Source organism: Bombina bombina, chromosome 4 (genome assembly GCF_027579735.1).
Source record: "Bombina bombina isolate aBomBom1 chromosome 4, aBomBom1.pri, whole genome shotgun sequence".
NCBI classification, from domain to species: Eukaryota; Metazoa; Chordata; class Amphibia; order Anura; family Bombinatoridae; genus Bombina; species Bombina bombina.
Genome location: NC_069502.1, coordinates 630,137,715 through 630,158,100, shown reverse-complemented (window position 1 = coordinate 630,158,100; position 20,386 = coordinate 630,137,715).

Below are 20,386 nucleotides of genomic sequence, written 5' to 3'. Positions count from 1 at the left end.
AGTGTAACTATTAGACGCAAAATTCACATTGTATCAAACAATATTGGGCCATGTGGCGCTTCTGTCTTTTTATGTTGTCTACAGATCAATGATCCTGGATCATGGCCTTGATACCTATACAGACAGCTGCCTTGACCTGAAATAACTACCATCTATTGGTGATACCTTATTACACATGGGACTTTATTTTCACTGCCATTTATATTGAGATATTTCCATATTTTTACAGTATTCAATGTATTAAGTTATATAATGCATCTGTTTAATTTGTTCACTGGAACTTGCTTATAGTGTCAGATACATTGTGAGATATATAATATCTAGCCCTCTAATAGATCCTAGGCAAATATTTTCATCGGCTCTTATTTTGACACCTTTGACTAATAGTCATTTAGTACACATATTTATATTTGAATTACCAAGTCCGCCCCCTATATACGTTTACATTTTTATAAACAGTATGATATAGAAAGACAATATGAAAAACAAATTGCTAGATTCTTTGGAAAATGGGAATGGTATATAAAATCTTTAGAGCAACCAACACAATTGATAATTAAAGTATTTGAAAGTTGCCAATTTATACAAGAGTAACAGCTCAGAGGGAACTGGCTGTTGGCTTAATGGGGGGGGGGGTAGAGGGAGAGCCCCTTCCCTTTTTTTATTTTCCCTTTCCTCTTTTTTTTCCCTTTCTCCTCTCTCATTGTCCTATAAATAAGTGTATGTAAAGGAAAAATAACAGAATTGTTTAAGAAATATAAAGGATCTAAGTCAAATAAGAGATAATGGAACTAAATAAGAAATGTAAATGTTGGAGAAAAATTTCCTAAGCTAGTTTATTATAACATGATAATGAAGATAAGTAGGATAAAGAATTTTATTAGTCTACAACATTATGTAGATTTACAGTTAATTTGAATGTTGAAAATATAACAGGGGGAAAGAGAGAAGAAGGGAAAAAAAGAAAATGAAAAAGATATACTAACATAGGGGAACCAAATAATATGTAATATTTTTTTTTTTTCACTGTCTCCTTTTGTAAATAGAATTTTCACAATCTGAGTATATGACGTTGTTTTACATGTTGTAAACCTCTGTAATACTACAAAAGAAAAAAAGAAAAAGAAAGGGAAATGAGATTGAATATGTGATCTGCAAATCACATCTTTGTTTATTAATATACACAATGTAAAGCTTTTGGGTGATTTTGTTTAATGTTTCAATCTTTATGTGGACTCCCTTAATAAATACAAGTATGAAAAAAAAGAAATTATATTTGGAGAGAAAAACAGCTGATAAAACACTGACAGTCATGGACTGACCTCCGCAGAGTCCATATCTGAATATTATAGAGGCAGTATGGGATCACCTGGACAGAGAAATTAATAAAAAAAACAAGCTAAATCTAAATAAGAACTATACCAAAAGATTACTTCAGAAAATTTCAGGGCAGTCTCCTCAAAAGAATTCAAGATGTGCTTAGTGCAAAGGGAGGTCACACTAAATACTGACATTTGCTTGAAGTCACCATTTTGTTCTGGAATTTTAATTTTTTTATATATATATTTTGTGTACATATTTCCTGTATTTTCTCTTTGTATCTTAATAGAGAAACAGAAATATAAATATGGATGGTCATTAAAACTCTGCTAAAACAACAAAGCAGGCGGTGGCCTAAGACATTTACACATTACTATAAATATATATATATATATATATATATATATATATACACACACAGGGTAACAGTTAACCAGAGCTCTGAAGTTGCACTATCTCAAAGTGTGTTAAATTAAATTGCGGTAAAGCAAACGCATTTTCTCTCAACCTGTAATACACATGCTATTTCTGATACGTGTGAAAACGTATAGTTCGCGAGCAACAGTTAGCGTGCCACTCACAATCTAGCCCTTAGAACTCCCTACATCAGTATGTACAAGTTCATCCTTTATGTTCCACCTCTTTCTAAAGGCTGGTATAGGGAGTAAACTAATCTTCCTGTGCTAACCCTGGAGGCATCCTCTACCTATACATTTCCCAGCCATATCATATAATCTCTTCGGTGACCTGTCTTCATCAGATTCTATTTTTTAACTCCCATAAATTGATTGCATGGGAGAGATCTTACTATATTACTTGAATGGAATCACTGATTGTGTAATAAATTATTCCTATCAGTAGATTTAACATACAAATTAGTCCTTAATTCTAATTCACTGCAGTATACAGTAGTTTCCAAGAATAAGCTGGAGTATGAGTAGAAGGCTATTTATCGCTCTCGTTTGCTCTTTAACTTTGCTAGAAGTAAGCTTTTTGCATGCGTTGGGTAGCGTGTTTATTACAAGATGAAAGTAAAAAGATTTTGCACAAGCGCTAACCTGACACACGCAAAAAGCCAAACTTTGAATTTGACGACCATGTTAAAGGGACAGTAAATGTTAAAAATAATGTTATATAATTCTGCACAAAGTGCAGAATTATGTAACATTATCTTAGCGACAGCGGGAGTGAGCTTTGATTAGATAGCACACCCAATCGAGCTATTGAACTAAATGTAGCTGGCTCCCACTACCAGACCAGAGTGGGAGAGCGATACATTCAGTTCAATAGCAATATTGGGCACGCTGTTATTAGACAGTATGCCTGCAAACCGTTTTTGAAAATGAAGACATGATCAGAAGAGCCTGGAGAGGTGACTAGGTAAGTGCAACTTTGAGGGCTAAAATCTATCAAATCTTTTGATTTTAAAGGTTTTGTTAAGATAACGTTACATATTTCTGCAATAAGTGTCCTTTTAACGTATTCCCGATAAACTTCAGTGGAGCACAAAAAGTGAAAGAAACACCCTTACTTGCACGCAAACCTGATCGCGTTTACTCAAGTGCGCTAACCTGATATACAATAAGAATATTAAAAAATGACATTGTTCTTCACATTAAAGAATATATTCTATTTATTCTTAAATATATATATATATATATATATATATATATATATATGTGCGTGTCCGTATGTGTGTTTTCTTTGGAAAAATATATACCTATACTGTATACCTATATACAGTATATACTTTTATATATATATATATATATATATATATATATATATATATATATATATATATACTCCACAACAGTTGCGAAAAGTAGTAGAAGGACAGCTTAGGGAACTTAGTGAAAACTCTAAAAAAACTAAACATAATATGACGATCAAAGAAAAGGAGGCATTACACAATATCTCTAGTAATGATAAAATCATAGTACGTCCCTCAGACAAGGGAGGAGATGTCGTAATATTAAATAGATCTGATTATATAGCTGAGGCTAAACGACAGCTACAAGATGTTGAGGTATATAGTAGGCTAAAGGAAAATCCAACTATTAAATATAAGGAAATTTTGAGTAAAATTGTGAATAGGGCAAGAAATAACAATGTAATAACAGCAACAATGGCGGAAGCATTATTACCTGAGAATACCACTATTCCAATATACCATTACTTCCCCAAAATCCATAAAAACATGAGCAATCCCCCTGGGCGCCCCATTATTGCGGGAATTAATTCACTTAATGAGCCCCTATCAGACCTCATGGATACCTATCTACAACCCCTAGTTAACAAATTGCCTAGTTACATTAGGGATACTACAGATTTATTGTTGAAATTGAGGAATATAGAATGGAAAGAAAGTTATAGGTTCCTAGTGGCAGATGTAACCTCTCTATATACCTCTATAACTCATGAACAAGGGCTTAAAGCAATAGAGTATATGTTAACAAGTCAAAGCAATTATGATGACAACACTAAACAATTTATCATGTATTCAATTGAGTATTTGCTGACACACAATTTTTTTATGTTTGAGGGGAGCTTCTATCTCCAGAGGCGTGGAACCGCCATGGGGGCAAAGTTTGCCCCCTGTTACGCCAATCTCTTTATGGGATGGTGGGAGCGGTTCCACGTCTTTGGAGATGGTAACCCCCTCAAACAAAATGTCATACTATATGCCAGGTATATAGATGACCTGATTTTTATCATTGACAGCGATGGAAAAGGAGTTGAGAATTTCTGTGATTACTTAAATGTGAATCAGTGTGACATAAAATTTGTAGGGGAACAAAATGCAACACAAATAAGCTTTTTAGACATAGACATCTTTGTGAAGTCAGGTTCCTTAGAAACTAAATTATTCAGGAAACAAACATCAGGCAATACTACCCTAGAATTCAACTCTTGTCATCCACGACATACAATACATGGTATACCAAAAGGGCAGTATATTCGAGCCAAGCGTAAATGCTCTAGTCTTGAAGACTATAATAAACAAGCAGACATCATAACGGAAAGACTAATGTCCAGGGGCTATGATAGTAGCATATTGAAGAAAGCCCGTAGTGAGGTTGATTTAATATCCAGAGATATGTTATTAGTGTACAAAGCTAAACAAAGCAACACTGATAATAAAAAATGTAAGCCAAAATTCATTACAACATATAGTATGGAATATCCTGAAATATGTAAAATTATAAGACGCAATATTCCAATATTACAAACGGATCCAGGATTAAAAGATATTGTAAAAGAGGGATGTGATTGTGTCTCAAGAAAGGGGAAAACGATTGGAAATTATGTGTCACCATCTGATTGTACAAAGAAGTCAGGCAATACATGTTGGTTACAACAACGAAAAGGCTTTTTTAAATGCAGAAAGAAAATATGTAAGACCTGTGACTATGTAACGGAGGGTGACACATTTACTTCAACTACCACAAATAAAATACATAAAATAAATTTTTACCTCAATTGTACTACAACTCATGTAGTTTACATGTTGACCTGTAGGGGGTGCCAAAAGCAATATATTGGAAAAACCAAAAGATCCTTAAAGGATAGATTTTTGGCAAATCTAAGATCTATTGAAGATCCTGAATCTGACACCCCAATTGCACGGCACTTTAGGGATAACCATAATTCAGATATAAAATTACTATCGGTTCAAGCAATAGACCATGTTCCACAATGGAGGAGAGGGGGTAGTAGGGAGGAGAAATTGGACCTAAGAGAAGTCTTCTGGATTTTTACAGCCAGTACCTCTATCCCCAATGGATTGAATTTTAGAAGAGACATTGATCTATGTGTCTAACTAAATATATATCCCTTTAAATCTTCCTAAATCTTCCTAAATCTTCTTTAATTTTAATTTTAATTTTCACAATTCCTCTTAATGAATCCCCAACTTACTAACTTAGGTGTCTCTAAACAAATTAGGTATGTCTATATGCTACATATATTTTATATAGACAAGTGCACACTAAAGAGGTGATTAATTATATAAATAGGGCTTTAAACTATATATGATACCATTACTGAGAGAATTAGCAGTATTCTTTTGAATTAAAATGTTGAATAACACTATATATTAAACAAAATTGCTATATAAAAAAACTCTCCATCATAATAATGTGCTTGGTTATAAAATTTTAATAAAATTTAAAATTTAAAGTTTAATATTAGAAACTAGAGATAGTGTATCATATTTTGGTATCCAAGTTCACATAGAATTGTAAAAAACAATAAGGATGTAAAAAACAATAAGGATGTTTGAATTATTGTATATGTCCCTTTAAGAAATTCCCTATTTAAACATAGAGGAGTCTGGGTATCCTGTAAGCAGTGAACAAGTGCTATCCTAGCACGAAACATGTCTGCAGCAGGAACCCAGCAGTCCTTATTCACTGTATGCTAATCGTTAAGGCTGTGTCAGTTTAGACTAAGTTTTAGTCTGTTTTTACCACTTGGATTAAGTAAAGCTTTCGTTTTATCTTATTCTACTGGAAGTGCCTGAGTTACCTTTGTATCTTTTTATATATATATATATATATATATATATATATATATTTAAAAATACTAAAAACATATTCCTCTATGTGAAGAACAATAGAATGTTAAATATTTAGCGCTGCGGAATCTGTTGGCGCTCTACAAATAACCGATAATAATAATAATAATAATATTTACAGTAAATACAGAGTTAAACACATTATTAAAAATGAATATTGCATAAATATGATTTAACGTTTTTAGCTAGTTGACTGCAAATGGCTCTGGCCCTGAGTTCCAGGAGTCTGTATAGGCCGATGAGGTTTTGCCGGTCCTCGGGTGTTTACCTCATCTCCATGACAGATTACGCATATTATTAAGTATTGGAGATATCTTAAAAGAGATTTAATAGTTGCTTGTTATTATTTCAAACATAAATATATATTTAAAAATATACATTATATTTACAATCTTTGAAATAAAATGCATGTTCATGTATAATAAATATTTGTTTAAGTATTGGATATATAAATTAAAATGTAGATTTTCTTGCTTGATGCATTAATTATTGCAAATAAAAATATATTTTTAAAACAGATATATAAGTTATAAAAGGCAGTTGAATTATAATTATAGTATCACATAACTGCATGCCTGTTATGTGATAAAAGAATTGTAACACACATGCGTTTGTAACATGAATATAATTTTTAAAATATATATTTATATTAAAAAAAAACAACACAAAAAAAGGCATAATATTATTATAATTATCAGTTATTTATAAAGCACCAGCAGATTACGCAATGCTATATAAATCATAAAACATTACAGGGATGCTGTAATACGCAAACAAGTACAGTAGGGATACATTACAGTTGTAGGTGGAATAACTGAGTTATACAAAAGGATAGGAAGGCACTTGAGCACAATCAGTAGTAGTTAACGTTAATACAAAATGGCCTACAGATAGAGAGGCTCTCAAGCGTACAATTCAAAGGAGAGGGAATGGACACAGAAGGTAAGGGAGAAGGAAAATAAGTATGATATAAGGCAGGGTAAACTGAGAGTTAGTGATGACATAGTGAAACAATAAGAAAAAAAGTGTGTGGTGAGTAAGCAAATGAGGATTGGAAAAATGTGTAACATAATATGGTAAAGTGTCAGTACAGAGGCTTTGAGTATGAAGTGTCTCTATCCTATATATTTAGAGACACTACTTCATAAATAATAAATAAATGGTAACCATCAATAATTACCTTATCATCCTTTATACAGGTATGGGGGTGGTTAGGAAATTAATGCCTAGAAAATACTTATTAACAGCAATCACCTAATCAACCCCCATACAGGTATGGGGGGTGGTTAGGAGATTAAAGCCTAATCTGCCACCTCCCTACGCAAACAAGAACTACACTTAAACCTAACCCCCTCTAAATGAACCCCTCCTCTAAACTAAAGCCCACTTCTAAACTAACCCCACTAAGTTAAAAAAGCCAAGTTACCAAGAAAATACAGCTAAATTGCAAAAAATAATAACCTAAATAATCCAATTTTTTTTTACCTAATACTAAACTACATGCCCCATAAAATAAAAAGGCCCCCTAAAATAAAAAAAAAACTAAACCCTAACTCTAACATTAGTTACAATAGCCCTTAAATGGGCCTTTTTAGAGGGTATTGCCCTCAGATCTTTTGCAGACAAAAAATAAAAAAAGTTTCAACCCCCCACCTACATTAAAGTAACCCCCAACCCCAAAAAACAAATCTAACTATAAAAACCTAGCCTAAGAAATAAAATTAAAATTAACAAAGCCTATTCTTAAAAATAAAAAACCCATCCCAAAAAACCCGATCTAACCCCAAAACTGTAATTTACAGTTAATGGGGACTCATAATCCGACATTAGGCCCATCTTCAACAAGGTGACGGGGGCCCATCTTAGTGAGGGGAAAAGGCGAACGTTGGAGGCCTCCACTCTGCAATCTTCTTCATCGGTGGGGCCCTCTTCATCCAGGCCTCCATGTGCTGGTGGCTTATCTTCATGATAGCAGAGGTGGACTTTAGCAGCCTCTTATACCACCTCCACTTCGCAATCTTCTTCACCAAGCTCCAGGCACCAGGGGCCCATCTTCGCGGTGGAGGCCGACTTCCGTGGCTTCTTCTGCCACCTCCATTCCGCATCTTCTTTTCTTCAGCCCTCTTCAGGGAACCCTCCTCTTCATGCAAATTCCACAGCACACTGAAATCCCAGAAGAGTGTAACCCAAATGCACAGGGGTGCCACTTAATTTCAAATCAGTCATTGCCAATTGGCTGATTTGAGTCAGCCAATATCAAGAACTTTTAAAAATTTTAATTATAATTATCCTTTTCTATTAGATGATTCAAATTTATATTTAAAAAAATTCTTGCTATTGGCTGATTCAAAACAGCCAATAGGAATTGACTGATTTGAAATCAGCCAATCGGAATACAATGGTACCCTTTTATATTAGGATTCCACGCTTCTGGGATTTCAGTGTGCGGTGGAGATCTATGAAGTGGAGGGCCCAACGAAGAGAGTCAAAGAAAAGATGCAGAGCGGAGTTTGCAGAAAAGGCCGCAGAAGTCCACCTCTGCTGCCAAGAACATGATACCTGAATGAAGAGGGCCCCATCGGTGAAGAAGATTGCAGAGCAGAGTCGGTGGAAGACGCTGCAAAATTCCACCTCCGTCGTGGCGAAGATGGGCCCCTGGGCCTGGACCTTGAAAGAAGATGGACCCAACGTCGGATCAAGAGGAACCCGAGTCCCCATCAGATGTGAGTAACACTTTTGGGGTTAGATAGGGTTTTTTAGGGGTGGGTTTTTTGTTATTTTAAGGGCTATTGTAATTTATTTTCGAGTTAGGGTTTAGAGTATTTTTTTATTTTTGGGGGGATTTTTTATTTTATGGGGTTGGTTTAGAGGGGGGTAGTTTAGAGGGGGTTTAGGTAAAGTAGGGTTACATTTTTCTCTTTTTTAGTTTAGGATTTTTTAAAAAAATTTTAGTTAGATTGTTTAAAATATTTTTATGTTAGGGGGTTTAGTTTAGAGGGGAGTTAGGTGTTAGGATAGTTTGCGTTTGGGGTTTATGGCGGCATAGGGGGTAATAGTTAAGACTTGCGGTGAATATGTGGCAGCATAGGGGTTAATAGTTAGGACTTGCAGTGGGTATGTGGCGGCATAGAGGGTTAATAGTTAGGACTTGCGGTGGGATTATGGTGGCATAGAGGGTTAATAGTTAGGACTAGTAGTGTGTTTATGGCAGCATAAGGGGTTAATATATAGTAGCGGTGGGTATGTGGCAGTTTAGAGGTTAATTGTTAACAACTTGCGGTGGGTATGTGGTTGTTTATAGATTATTAGTTAGCAACTAATAGCTCTCCACTTCGTAGCATTTTTGATCATTGGCACCTGAGTGTTAAAAGGACAGTAAAGTTAAAGATTCATGATTCAGATAAAGCATACATTTTTTAAACAACTTTCTAATTTACTTCTGTTATCAAATTTGCTTCATCCTCTTGGTATTCCTTGTTGAATAACCAGCAATGCATTATTTATAGCTCTCTGAATAAGCTTGGGTAAGCCATTGTGCAGCCACCAATCAGTAGCTAACTCACAGTAGTACATCCTTGCTCCTGAGCCTACCTAAGTATGCTTTTCAACAAAGCGTACTTAGAGAATTGAGCAAATGAGACAATAAGAGTAAATTGGAATGCTGCTTAAAATGACCTGCTCTATCAAAAATCATGAAAACTTAATTTTGACTTTACTGTATCCCTTAAAGCTTTAGTTCAATGTATACCATTGTCAAATACTTATTAAATATGAAGAAACCAATAGTGAGAAAGTGAGATGTAAGATTAAGGTATCAAAGTATAAGGTAAATCATTGCATGTTCAATTTTTTATTTTATTTTAGCTAATAAAAATCTTTTTTATTAGTATTTTATTTTGGTCTTGATGTACAAGAACTGATGTCTAAATAAATTGTTATATTATATATTGCAAATAAGCAAGTCCATGGTTGGCTTTACATCTTGTTAGAAATGGTTTGATATTTTGAGTATTTAAACCCTAGATTTTTCTTTGCATAAATGTTTTGTAAATAATCCATTTATATAGCCCATCAGGGGGTGTTTTTGTAACAATGTATGGCTTTGCTTATTTTTAAATAACATTGTGCTGATCTTCAGACTCCTAACCAAGCCCCAAATTATCAGATGTAGACTGAAGTCTACAGAGTCCTGCTTGCTCCTGTTTGTGCAATGGGTCTTTTGATGTGCAGAGGAAGGGTGTCTGCCCTTCTTGATTTCCCAGCCTCTTTCACTGGGTGTCCCAGCCTAACTTTTATCAACAGTGCTAAACTTGGAGATTCTAAGTAAGTTTTAAAAGATTTTATTCTGAATTTTTATTTCAGTATCTGTGCATATTCTTCTCAATAGTTGTGTTTATTACATGCAGTTATAGGAAAATTGGTGTATAATGTACCTTTAAGACTGATATACTTTAAGACAGATTATTATTTTATTTTTTTAAGAAAATATATCAGTTCAAAATATCTAGCACATGCAAACAGTTGCCCGCTTTAGCACCTTATACATGTCAAAATAAATCATGTAGTTGTGTCACCTGTCATCAGTTCATGCAGTTTTCTATAACTGTAGATGTATTTGAAGCTTAGTTCCCTTAGGAAACTCATAACAGTTGCAGTTAAAGATGAAAATATATCAAATTAAGAATGTTACTCTAGCAGGATAGTTTTAGTGAAAGACTTCTGGGTTTTTGTACCAGCATTTGGAAATTGTAAGGCATGTAATATATCATAAAATGTCTTAAAGATTAAAAGATTTTCTTATCTAGGTATGTTGATGTCACAACGATGATTTTTTTTTCTTTCTTTCTCTGGACAATTGTGACTCAAGCATTTCCCATACCTGTTTCTTTAAATATTACAATTACACTGTATTTAATGTGTAATAGATGCAGCAGTGGTTTTAAATTTTGGTGCAAACATAATAATAATGGTTAATAATAATAAAGACCTGTTCTTGCAATTGTTTTTTGTGAGAGCAAGGGGCAGAGCTTCATAAGCATCGGCTTGTGTAATATTAAAGGGTCAGTCTAGTCAAAATAAAACTTTCATGATTCAGATAGGGCATGTCATTTTAAACAACTTTCCAATTTACTTTTAGCATCAAATTTGCTTTGTTCTTTTGGTATGCTTAGTTGAAAGCTAAACCTAGGTAAGCTTATTTCTAAATCCTTGAAGTCCGCTTCTTATCTGAATTCATGTGACAGTTTTTTACAGCTAGAGGGAGTTTGTTCATGTATTCCATATAGACAACATTGTGCTCATGCATGTGGAGTTACCTAGGAGTCAGCACTGATTGGCTAAAAAGCAAGTATGTCAAAAGAACTGAAATAAGGGGTCAGTCTGCAGTAGCTTATACACAAGGTAACAACAGAGGTAAAAAGTATATTAATATAACAGTGTTGGTTATGCAAAACTGAAGAATGGGTAATAAAGGGATTATCTGTTATTTTAAACAATAAAAAATCTGGAGTAGACTGTCCCTTTTATCATCAAATGCTTCCTTGGATAAAGAGCAGGTTCCCTGGCTGGGGACAGTTTCCACCCAAATTTAGAGAGTGTGTTTGTAGCAATCATTATCATAAAAAGCTGTAAAAAAAAAAAATGAAATTTTTCTTAGACTTTGTGATTTTTTTTTTTTTTTAACTTGCTGGTTTTGTACCTTACCTGACTGGTTAGAAAACTTAACCTTAGCTTGGACTATGCCTTTGCTGCTTAAAGTGGACTTTTGCTGGAAGCATGGAACTAAGTTAGGTCAAGGTTTTGAATTTTAGTTTGCTAATATATAATGCAAGATAAGCAACTGGAAATGCATTGGAAGACAGGAAGCATGAAAGGTCAAATAGTAAGAGGTTGTCATAGAGGAAGAAGCAAATAAGAGACTAAAAACAATATCTGGAATTTTATGAAGAAATTTATAAACCAACTAAAAGTAACGTATTAGACACCAGAAACTTTAGAAATTATATTTTTACTTTTTATTACGAAAACATGTGAAAGATAAAAATTTAATAAATGCCTCATTGCAATAAAAAAATAGAACATATATATATATATATACACTGTAGGTATATATATATATATATATATATATATATATATATATAATGATTCAGAGTCCATTGTTAACATATATTGTACTAAAGTAGAAGCAAATGTTAGTTGTGTGATGCATTTCTTTATTTAACTGTCCAGATTTTTTTTTTAAAGTAGACTGTAGAAATAACATTATTTTAATGCTTCAAAATCATGCATTCAGAATTGCAGAATATATAGTGCTTTGGGCTAGAAATATGCCTAGATCTAAGCTGATATATGCTATTATTTTTAGCTAGCATACAATGGGTTGGAATCATCCTTTTATAATTCAATATCAAGGAAAATAGAATATTTTTTTTTAAATAAAAGTGGAAATGTTTTGCCTTAATATATTGTATATATTAATCTTCTAGACAAAGTTCCATTCCAATTAAAAGAACATTAATAATATGATATTTCTTACATTGATTTTTCTTCTATTCAATTCCATGTAACAGTGGACAATCGATGAACCGTGTTTGCTGGCCTCTCGAAGCAAAGAGGGGGCAAGTCCCCAAATTGGCGCTAAAAGATTCCTTTATTAAACAGTTGCTTAACCAGGCACTCCCACCAAATGTGACATACGACATACTTAGCAAAATCTTATCAAATCATTAATCTGCAAAAAAAAAAAATGATATTATAATGTAAAAAATACCATTTTAAACTATTAATTGGGCACATATGAAATATTTGAATCTGGTTGTTAATTAATGATTGCAAATATATGAAATACAGGAATTCTGGAAATATTGCATTTGAACCTCAGGTAGTTTTCATAATTAAAATAGTAAAGTTTCTGATAGATTATAATGCAATTTAAACAAAAGGAAAAATATACCTGATTTGAAATTTGTTTTTAACTAATAACTCTGTTGTGTTTTTTAATAAACTGTACTCTGGACCTCTCTGAATAGTATTTCCCCACTCTTCAATGGACATGAAACCCACAATTTTTTTTTCATAATTTAGAAAGAGCATGCAGTTAAACAACTTTTTATCTAATTATCTAATTTGCTTCCTTCTCTTGATATTATTTGTTGAAAATCATATCTAAATATGCTCAGTAGCTGCTAAATGGGGGCTGCACATAGATGCCTCGTGTTATTGGCTCACCCATGTGCATTGCTATTTCTTCAACAAAGGATACCTAAAGAATGACGCAAATTAGATAAAATAAGTAAATTGGAATGCTCTTTTAAATTGTATTCTCTATCTGAATCATAAAAGAAAAAAATTGGGTTTCATGTCCCTTTAAAAGTTTACAATAACTCATACCTGGAGGTTGTTAAACATAATTTGTTACTTATCGTATGCTTTCTTGTATACTTGGTTTACATAATTTTATCTAGACATGTGCATTTCGTTTCATTCCAAATCGAAATGCAGACAAATTTCTCAAATTTGGAACTTTGGATCGATTCGAATTTCCGAATTACCTTAGGAATGAAACTAAACTAATCCGAATGCATTTGTGATGAATAAATCCGAATTAGTTTGGATTTATTCGTTACATTCGAATGGCCATGGACTAATCACAATTACACTAGTATTGTACAGTATATTAGGTTATATCACTCTGCTAGCTCTGTGCAGGACACATTATGTAGCTGGTACCTGTGAGGTTGGTACTTAGGTGGGATGTGTTGTGTATTACACTGGTATTATGTACTGTATATTAGGTTATATATCTCTGCTAGCTCTGTGCATATTGTATAGCTGGTACCTGTGAGATTGGTACTTATGTTGATTAAGATGGGTTACACCTAATATACAGTACATAATACTAGTCTAATACACAGCACATCCCACCTTACACATAGCAAACTTCCGAATTTCCGAATCTAATTCGAACTGAATACATCTGAAAACATCCAAATTTATTCAAATCCAAATTAATCCAAAATGAATACATTCGAATGTATACGAATTTGAATCGATCTGAAAACAAAATTCAAAAAAATATGAATCTGTCCGAAATGAACCAAAACAAATTTTTCCGCCATGCACAAGTCTAGTTTCATCATTTTGCAGGGTACAGTGATATATTTTTAGCTTATGATACAAACTTCCACTCTAAAACATGTTAAAAGACCTAGCATAACTGAGAAATTGATTTGCTTGTTTATGTCCTGTTTGTCGGAGCACTAACAAAAAGATAAATTAATGTGTTGTACTGAGACGAATGGTGCAATTAATCAGAGTTACTAATTAAAGATACAACACCAATGTTTGAAGAATATGGGTGAATATAGAAAAGAGGAAACCTGATAACAATAAAACATAGGAAAGGGAAAATGAGATAAAGATTGTGTTTAATGTTATCAGTGAGAAAAACTTCCTAGAAAGCAGGTGATGAAAAATATAAACTAAATTTAGGCAGGGGAAAGGGTTTACAATGAAAGGAAGAAAGAGGAACGAATAACAGGCCAGAAGAGAGGGACATGCAAATAAATAAATAGGGATTTACGGTACAGAATTAAAGGAACTATAAATATTTTAAGGAAAGAAAATCAAATATCCATCTCAAAGATTCTTGCATATTAAAGGAACAAGATATTCAAATGTTAAAGCCGTTGACAGTGATGTAGCATATCTGTAAAAAGCTGACAAGAATATATCATCTGAACATCTCTAAGGAAAAAAGGAAGAAATTTTACTTCAAAATTTCCTCAGTAACCACATCCTATTATAAAGGGACTTTAAACAGCCAATCAGGATGCTAGTCCCAGGATTTGCAAGGGAGCATGGAAGTAACATGTGCAGACACAGTCATCTTATTACCCTCCTCAGTTTAAGGGAGTGTATTATAAATTTACAGTAAAACAAGAAGTGACCTCAGAACTGATAAAGCTTATTATTTTCAACACGCAGCTGACAGTAGCTGAAGGATAACTGTTCACAGAATATTTTCTTTTGTGAACTGAAGAAATGTTGAGGTTAAATATCTTTCTCTTTTACATAGAGATGTTCAGGAGATACTGTATTTTCTTGTCAGTTATGTTGCATCACTTTTATGTGATTTAGCATATAGGTTTTTCCTCCTTTAGGGCTTGATTTATCAAGTGAACTTGCAGTCAGGATTTATCAAGCAGCAGTCATCAGACCACTGCTTCCTTGCTCTGTTCTCCACCTATTTGGTGGAGAATTTAAATCTCCTCTGTCTCGTCTGACTGGGGAGATTGACAGCTCCTGCCCACGCATGATTGGCTGTGCATGGGCAGGGTTGCATGCAAGTACACAGGAGCACTCATGTGCAATGGTAAATGCAGGCAGCGGATTGCTGTCCGCCAGAGGAGAAGTTGGGTCCTTAAAGGGACACTGAACCCTAATTTTTTCTTTCGTGATTCAGATAGAGCATGCGATTTTAAGCAACTTTCTAATTTACTACTATTATCAATGTTTTTTCATTCTCTTGCTATCTTTATTTAAAAAAGGCATCTAAGCTTTTTTTGGTTCAGACCTCTGGACAGCACTTTTTATTGGTATATGAATTTATCCACCAATCAGCAAGGACAACCTAGGTTGTTCACCAAAAATGGGCCGGCATCTAAACTTACATTCTTGCATTTCAAATAAAGATACCAAGAGAATAAAGAAAATTTGATAATAGGAGTAACTTAGAAAGTTGCTTAAAATTTCATGTTCTATCTGAACCACAAAAGAAAAAATTTGGGTCCAGTGTCCCTTTAATATAAACTTCTAATTCTAACAATATTAAAATGTTTAAGACCCAAAAACTGATAAAATATTGATAAATGGAAAGCAGACAAATGGAGAACACTTTACAACTTAGTTTTCTATAAATACCCAAATTATCTCTCTGGGTCAAGAGTTGGCCTTGATAAAGAACTGCAAAAGATGCGACCAAACTCGGCTCCCTAAATTCATATTATAGTAATCAACATCTCAAAAAATAAAGAGCGTTCCTGATGTAAGAAAACCTCTTAGTATTGCAACACATACAGTAATCTCTACTGCCCCTTGTAGAGTAACTTCCTTATCTCAACTAATTCCCTAAATCTAGTTACAAAAATTACCGTATCCCAATGCTAACAGATGTTAATGTTACAGAAATATTAATTTTTCATCTTGTTTCATCATATAGCACAGTACAAAACAGAGAAAACTAAGATTCAGATAGATCATAAAATTTTTTAAAATACTTTAAAATGTACTTCTTTTATCTAATTTGCTTAATTCTCTTGGTATCCTTTGTTGAATGAGCAGTAATGCACTACTGGGAGCTAGCTGAAAGACAATGAAAAGAAGCATATCTGTTCTACCACCAATCAGCAGCTTCTGAGCCTACCAAGGATTAATTTTCAACAAAGGACACAATGAGATTTAAAACAAATTAGATATAAATAAATTGAAAAGTTATTTAAAATTGCACGCTCTATCTATATGATGAAAGAAAAAAAGGAAGGTTTTATGTCTCTGTAATAAAAGCATTTCTTTGCCAAAACCATAATTAAAGCTATATGCATTTTTATCATACTGAAAGATAAATTAAATGTAATAACTGTAGTGCAATTAACTTACTAAATATATTTTTGTAAAGTTTGTTTTTCATTTAAGTATACTGTAATTTGTAAACAGAACTACTTTGAACACAGACTCCCTACAGTTTAAATATATGCTTAATATAACAATTGCCATATGAAGAATATATATTACTTTGTTATTTCTCTACTATAATACCAAGTTTCATCTTACTAATGAGAGAATGTTGCTCAGTTTTATTAAAATTACCTCTTCATTTGAACATGAGAAGAAATAGTGCATTAATGACTTCTATTTTTCTATTTAAATTACCATCAACTTACTAAAGAGTATCGAATAAAGCTCATGCACAAATTTTAAAAAAATGCATTCAGCAAAACACTCAGTCATTTATTTTAGTTTAGATTTTACTTTGCTTAAATTCCTTGGAGATTGTGCTTTCCAAAAATATATACATTTTGCCAAGTTAAAGGGCAAGATTACATATGTGGCGCAAGCTTCACCGTAACATGCGCCACCCATAATTTCACCTCGCACATCGGGGTATCACATATACGGCGCTGGCAGTTCATAAAGTGCCATAAGTCGGGTAAACTAGTGATGTCCTGAAATGAGCGTAAATACAAATTTCAGGAGTCGCCAGTGATTTACAGCACTTTAGATACTGCTGGCGCCTAAGAAAATAAAAAAAATATATCAAATCTCCCATAAAAGTCAAACCCGCCTCCCAAAAATAAACCCGACACGTAAAACTCCTATATCCGCTATAAAACCCACATCGGAACTAAAAATAAATGTATTTATCCCTAAACTGACAACCCTCCACAACACATTATGCCTAATTAAACTATTAAGCCCTAATCCACCATTCACCCACATTGCGATCTACTTGGTAAAAGTATTAACCCCTAAATCTGCCAACCCCAACATCACAAACTACCTAATAAATGGCTGTTCAAATCAGCCAATAGGATTTAAGTAGCTCTCATCCTATTGGCTGATTTGAATTTGAAGAATCAAATCAGCCAATAGGAATGTAAGGGATGCCATATTTAAATGCATACCTTGAATTCACTATTTAGTGTACGGCATCAATCGTATGAAGGGGATCCTCCACACTCCATGGCTCCGCAATCGCCGGTCCTGCTCCACTTTCATCTCTGCTCTGTGCCAGCTTGGTCCTGGATGAAGAAGGAAGTGGTCCCCGATTGGAAGAAGATGTTGACCGCTTGGAAGAAGACTTCACTGCCTGGAACAGGACCTTCTCCACCGGACTTCAGTAATGGTGAGTACCTATTTGGGGGTTAGAGTTAGGATTTTTTCTTTTTGGGGGGGAGGTAGATTAGGGATTTATTGGGCACTTTTAAAAAGAGCTGAATGCCCTTTTAAGGGCAATGCCCATACAAATGTCCCTTTAGGGGCAATGGGTATTTTAGGATTTTTTAGTGTTAGATTTTTTTATTTTGGGGGGTTTGTTGGGTGGTGGGTTTCACTGTTAGAGGGGGGACTTTTAAGGTAAAGTAGCTGTTTAACTTAGAGCAATGCCCTACAAAAGGCCCTTTTAAGGGCTATTGGTAGTTTAATATTAGATTAGGGGGTGTTTTCATTTTGGGGGGCTTTTTATTTTCATAGGGATTTGGTTTAATATTTTTATTTTGGATAATTTGGTTTATTAATTTATGTAATGTTAGACTTTTTTATTTTTTGTAATCTTAGATTAATTAAATTTTTTATTTTTTTATTTTTAATTAATGTTAGCTATTTTATTTTAGTATTTTTTAATTTAGGTAATTGGGGTTAATTTAGGGGGTGTTATGTTAGAGGCTTAGTAATTTAACTAGTTATTTGCGTTGTGGGGGTTTGGCGGATTAGGGGTTAATATATTTATTAGGATTATTGTGTTGTGTGGATTAGGGGTTAATAGTTTTATTAGGTTTATTGTGATGTGGATTAATGGCGGATTAGGGGTTAATACATGTATTACGTTTATTGTGATGTGGGTTAATGGTGGATTAGGGTTTAATATACTTTGCCCTAGATTACACGTTTTGCGCTATAGAAGGTGTGCAACAAACGCATCAGAAGTTGCATTATTTCACCCTCCATAGCGCTGTCATTATGAGTTTCTGAAAAGCCTCTTGTTGCGAACGATATGTTGGCGATAAGATCCATAGTGTACAAAAGCAGAGGGCTGCTTTGACGCGCTCGTGCACACTTTCCCCTATAGACATCAATGGGGAGAGAGAGTGTTAGAAAAAAAAAACACCTGAAGCGTGGAATGACAAGCTCTGTAACGCAAACCCATTGATGTAAAAAAAAGTTACATTTAAACCTAACACCCTAAAATAAACCCCAAATGTAAACACCCCTTATCTGCCACCCCGACATCGCCGACAACAATTAACCTAACATAACTATTATACTAAACTATTATACCAAAATTAAAATAACTATATTACACATTTCAAAAAACCTAACACTACTAAAAAAAAATGGTCTAAACTTACAAAAAATACAAAATACAAAATTACGAAAAATAACAAACACTAAATTACAAAAAATAACAAGCAAAATTATCAAAAATAAAAACAATTACACCTAATCTAATAGCCCTATAAAATTAAAAAGCCCCCCAAATAAAAAAACATAGCCTACAATAAACTACCAATAGCCCTTAAAAGGGCCTTTTGTAGGGCATTGCCCTAAAGAAATCAGCTCTTTTACCTGTAAAAAAAAAAAATACAAAGACCCTCCAACAGTAAAATCAACCAGCCCCCCAAAATAAAAAACCTAACTCTAAAAAAAAAACTAAGCTACCCATTAAAAGGGCATTTGTTTGGGCATTGCCCTTAAAAGGGCATTCAGCTCTTTTACATTGCCTTGAAAAGGGCATTCAGCTCTTATACCTAAAGCCCAAAACCCTAATCTAAAAAAAAAATCTAGCACTAACCCCCGAAGAGCCACTCACAGTTTCTGAAGTGCGGACATCCATCCTCATCCAGGCAGCGAGAAGTCTTCATCCAGGCGGCGATAAGTCTTCATCCATTGTCAATTGGTCCCACGTAGGGGATACGTGTGAGACATCATCTGACTGTAGCAATCCCAAGATCTTGTGGGATTACTGTATACAAGCTGGAGAAGTCAAGTGTCACTAGGAGATCTGTAGCTTCTATATTAGAGAGTTGTGTGATCAATTTAATGAAGGATGATGAATCCTGTATGAATGACTCCATTTGTTTAACCCATGGTTGAAGATGGAAATTCACAAATTGTGCCAATGGCTGTAAAAGGGACCCTCTTGCTGAAACAATGGGTCTGACTGGTGGTTTGCAGGCATCTTTATGTACCTTCGACAGTGTGTATAACACCAGGGTAATTGGATGATCTTGTTTCAGAAACTTCAATTCATGGTCTATCGATTCCAATTGGCACCATGTTGTAAGTTTACGGTCAATCTCGTCTTTAAACACATCATCATCATCATCATCATCATTCAGTTGACATAACACCTCTTCTCTGTAGTCACATAGGTCCATAATAACCACGGCACTGCCTTTGTCCGCAGGTCTGATCACTATGAATTTGTCAATACTTAAGGTATCAATAATCAGTCTCTCTTGTTTGGAGAGGTTGTCATTCCAAGAGATCTTCTTTCTCTCAAAAATCTGTTGTTTCAGAAAGTTAGTTAAAGTGGATATAGAGGGATTTTTTTGTATTCAGGTCAAAGGTGCCTTTAACTCTAAAGGGTGATGGATCAGAAGTTTCAGACTGAGGAAATTCTTTCAGTATCAGGTTCCTTCCAAATCAAAAAAGTGTTGACGGAATTCATACCTGTTGAAGGTACAAAGGAAAGTCCCTTGTTTAAGA